Here is a 5,000-nt window from a genome sequence, read left to right as displayed (position 1 = left end):
CCTTTTAACAGGAAGAAATGTCCAGCAGAACCGGGCTCAGGGAGGGCCATCCATCTGCCATGAGGGGAAAGAAAAGAGAGCTGAGGGAGAGAGTCAGAGTTTAATCATTACTAATGCTGGTTTAAACCTCTAAATGCAACAGTGATGATTAAACACATGGAAAGAAAATTGTTGAGTGAAGAAGAAATACTCAGTGCATCATTGGAAGCACCCAGCAACCAAAATCTATTGCAACATAACTAAGAGATGGTCTTGGGTTATCTGGTCTAACCCTTACTGTAAGCTTTATCATAAAAGAAAGTTTTAACCTAATCTTAAAAGTATACATGGTGTCTCTCTCAAATCCAAACTGGGAGCTGGTTCCACAGGAAATGGACCAGATACCTGAAAGCTCTGCCTCCTAGTCTACTTTTAGAAACTCTAGGAACCACAAGTAAACCTGTAGTCTGAAGCTAAGTGCTTTTTTGGAATAATCTAATACTGTTAATATATGACAGGGCTTGATCATGCAGAATTTAAGTTCAGGATTTAACAGTAGGCCAGTGAAGAGAAGCTAATATGGACTGTGGAAAAGGTTTGACACCATGGTCTAGTGAAACTTTTGGTTTTGCTTGTGTGTTTAACAAGAGAAGTGCATGTTTCTTTAAAAACTATAGCTAGTAAGTAAATGACAAGTTATTAACAGTGCCTACGCACATATTTGTGTGTAAATCAAGCGCATGAACATATCAGGATTTATTAGTATGTTCATGCCTGAATTTGTTCGTACTCTAACACTCAAACAAATTTAGAGGGTTTTTGTGGCCAGGCAGGTGGTTGTGGTTCAAATATCTCACTGTTTCAGTCTGCAAATACCAAAGTGCCCTTAAGCAAGATACAGAACTCAGAATTGCTTCCCATGCATTCATCAGAGTGTGAATGTTGTGTGGGTGAATGAGACGTGGTATATAAAGTGCTGTAAGTACACAGTAAAGTAGAAAAAGAGTAGAAAAGTGTTATAGAACCAGTCCGATTGCCATTTACCACAAATGATGGCCTGGCTCTGTTAGGAAATTTCAAACACAAGTCTTTAAAATGAGTACAATATACAATATTCAATCAATATAATTTTTTTTTAAAAGTACTACTAATAGTAATATTAAATATTTTTATTATTATATCTTATTATTTCTTAGATTATTGATTGTTTTCCTAAACACCATAAGCCACCATATGTACAGAATTGCAATCAAATAAATAAAAAATATAATTGCATGTAAGCAAAACAAAATTGTAAATGTAGTCACAAGGTAGTTTTTAACCTTGTGATTTAAACCAATTCCACCACTTTCTCTACTTCATCTTGAAGGAAACGGGTATGCAGATATTCGTTTATACACAAGTTGGTAAGAACAAATAGGCTGGTGCACACATTTCATAAATCCAACGGTAAATGTGTTTTGTGCTGGATAAGTACATTCCCACAAATACTATTTATTTCTATTTCTTCATTTCTTTTTTAATTCCATTGAATCTCCTGCTGTGCTCTGAGTGAACTAGATTATTGTTGCGTGCACCAAAGTGGTGCATTTTAATGGAGGAAAAGGTTAGGAGACCCTACCCCCTAATAACTAGTGTTGCCCCCTTTGGCTGATATAACTTCAGTGAGACGCCTTTTGTAGCCTTTTACCAGTCTCTGACATCAATCAGAAGAAAGTTTGCCCCACTCCTCAACACAGAATTCTCTCAGCTGTGTGATGTTTGAGGGTTTTCTTGTATGTACAGCCCGTTTCAAGTCACCCCACAGCATCTCAATAGGATTAAGATCAGGGCTTTGACTTGGCCATTCCAGGACTATGGCTGTCTACTGTTCTGGTATTCAAATAATTCAATTTTAGACTCATCTGTCCAAAGAACATTATTCCAGAAGTCATGGTCTTTGTCTACGTTCGCTCTGGCAAACTTAAGTCTGGCCTTAATGTTTCTCTTAGAGAGCCAAGGTTTCCTCCTTGCACACCTCCCATGAAAGTCAAACTTGTGTTTTTCTGATAGTAGGGTGATGCACTTTCACATCGACAGTAGCCAGAGCCTGCTGTAGTTCCCATGATGACATTTTAGGATTTTGGATGACTTCTTTGAGCATCTTGTGATCTGCTCTTGGGGAGAATTTGCTTGGACGACCAGACCTGAGCATGGTGGCAGTTGTTTCGAATGTCCTCCACTTGTAAACAATTGATGGTGGTGGAATGGCTGATGTCGAATTCTTTTGAGATCTTTTTAAATCCCTTACCAGACTCATAAGCAGCCACAGTCTTCTTTCTGAGGGCATCAGACAGCTCTTTATATCTCACCATGGCGTTCACTTCAACACTTCAACAGTCAGGAGCACACCAAACTAAATAGGGCAAGGCTTCTTTAAAATCCTGGTTAATGATGTACTGATCATGTGCACCTGACAAGATACACCTGTGTGTGTGATTTTAACCATTTTAAGTGGGATAATAAGTGGGGGTGTCCTAATTTATTCCTCACCAGAAATTGCATTCTTTTAAAATTACATTTCACATAAGGTTTTAGAAAGGCTTTTCTTATTTTTTAATTGTTTAGTTATATTATTTGGATCCCTCAGTATCATTAAAATTGATATTAAATATCCACATCTCCAAATATATTTTAAGTATACAGGCTTTCAAAGGGTGTCCTCATTTTCTCACATGACTGTATATTATAGTATTTTGCTGTGCAGACGAGCAGTTTTCTGCTGTAAAATCAAACTGATGTTCTCTTTGTTTGTGGATTATAGACTAAACGTGGTTTTTATATACCCAGGTGCATTTTCTGTACCTATGACCGCAATCTGCCAGAAAGCGCCTGGTCTGTCAGTGAATCAGCAGCAAAGAGCAGAAGTCTGATATCTGAGGCCAGACCACATCTGGATTGTGTGGCCCAGTCTGAAGAATTTGGCAAACAACAGATGGAAAAATACTTGAGATAATGATTCAAGACACTGGTGCCTTGTCAGAAACTCTCTCTCTCTCTCTGTGTGTGTGTGTGTGTGTGTGTGTGTGTGTGTGTGTGTGTGTGTGTGTGTGTGTGTGTGTGTGTGTCTATCCAAATCAGATGGATAATCTTTGTAAAGTCAATGTGGTCTGAACTGTTGAAGATAAATACTGACAGTAGGACCTTTGTTCATTGTATTAAACCAGCGCACATATATTGTTTTCACATTTGTCCCACTGGCTCAGTGAAGTGATCTCTTAACTCTGTTAGTATTAAAAGTAGCACAGCACTTCTCTGTGGCCACCCATGTTTTGATAGTATTCACAGTGAAATACAGAATCTCTGCAGTTACTCAAGGCTGTAAAAAGTGCTGAAGGTGAGAAAGATGCTGCGGATTGTCATTATTAGCTAATAATGAGTCATTTTGTATCTATATTGAGAGCAACTTTCAGGCAGGTGAGGTTATGTGTTGGCAGCTGTACAGCAGGTTACAATACAACTGTTTCAGGCTTTTAAGTCAAGTTTAAATAAATTTGCTATGTAATATCTTGGCGTCTTCAAAACCGAGAGGTTTCTTTGTTTTCGGGGGTAACTGATGTGAAACACTGTTGGTGTTCTGCAGTCTGGGATAGATTTAAAGGACTGGATTTAAAGAAGATTACATCAGACAGACTCTTTTATGGATGTTTGTCGTGTGGAGATCCAGGCCAGCTTATTTATGAACTGTTTTGACTTCTAGCCTCCAGTGGGGGAAACACCGTCAGGCTGTCAGTGCTGTCTGAAGTGCAGTTTAACTTGTCAGACTGATTGTGTCAGGAAATTGTGCACACTGTGTTGAGGTCATTATAGGAGCAGGAGATATTCATCAGATTTGCCTCTCAAAGACATATTTGTTTTTTCAACAGCTGTTGCTTTAAAGGTGCAGCAACTGTTATGTCACGTGTGCATCTTTTTGTACAAAATGCATCCAGTAATTTGGAGAACTTTGCATTAATCCTGTAAATCCAAGTCATCATCGGTGATGACCCCAACCATATCCTCCCAGTATGGTTTGTTTTTTGTTTTTTCCTTCCAGATCTTACTTGATAGCAAGCTGATTGGATTTACTACCAGTGTACACAGAATATTTTATAGATTCTTCAGAAGCAGTAGGACTAAATCAGTCAAACTAGGCATTGGTCCCATTCTCCCTCTCTCTTCCTCTCTCTGTCTTTCTGGTCCTCCTCCATTATATGGCAGGGTGCTGCCATGTTTCCATCAGGTCTGTGTGGAATAACATCATCTGGAAATTTTACCCGGCTGCCGTCTAGCCCCGGGCCCCCATGGAAAACTCTGGAAATCCTTTAACTGAATGTCCCAGTTTCACTCAGACAGACCAAAACAAATACTTTTTTTTGCCATTTCTGTTATGACATACAACACATTATATAGAAGTAGGCATTTTTTTTGCAAACTACCTCTTTAGACAATATATTTCTTGTATAAGTATATTTAAATTACAATTAAGATTAATCACCAAGACAGCTTTCTAAAACCTGTTTTTACCTATATAAGTTATAATAATTTGACAACAGTCATTTAAATGGATCTGTCAGGACTCCCTTATTTGTTTAAAGGTTTATCTTGTTGAAAAAGCATATTCTCAGGGCTTTTAAGAGGTTTCCCAATTAGTTAGGTGATATATTTAGAGGGAAATGTTTGGTGTTATGAATGTATTTCATGGCAGGAGAATGTCTTACCTGAGCCTTTACAATCTGCTACAGGCTGAACCGGCCTCATAAAACAATTTTACTGCTGATTAACTTTGACATAAACAGGCTCAAAACAAATGGTAACAACTTGAAGTCTGCAAATAAAACTTGCAAACTCTCCAACAATATCTGAATTTATAATTGTATATTTTGTCGATTTTATTCAGGTCAATATGGTGTCTAGAGCAGGGCGATATGACCCAAAATATTTATCACGATATACATTAGAAAATTTGCGATAACAATATAACTGACGATATAATTGACACT

General features: G+C 37.9%; 1 protein-coding gene across 1 annotated transcript in view; it reads left to right on the top strand.

Moving 5' to 3' along the window:
- LOC121814202 (centromere protein P) overlaps window positions 1–5,000 on the top strand; it is a 27,939-nt gene that overhangs the window by 7,751 nt on the left and 15,188 nt on the right. The gene's annotated exons all lie outside the window — the stretch shown is intronic.

This window comes from Haplochromis burtoni, unplaced genomic scaffold (genome assembly GCF_018398535.1).
Source record: "Haplochromis burtoni strain Fernald_Lab_line unplaced genomic scaffold, NCSU_Asbu1 Contig_26, whole genome shotgun sequence".
NCBI classification, from domain to species: Eukaryota; Metazoa; Chordata; class Actinopteri; order Cichliformes; family Cichlidae; genus Haplochromis; species Haplochromis burtoni.
Note: the sequence above shows the minus strand (reverse complement) of the source record. Positions and strands in the feature narration are given on the sequence as shown.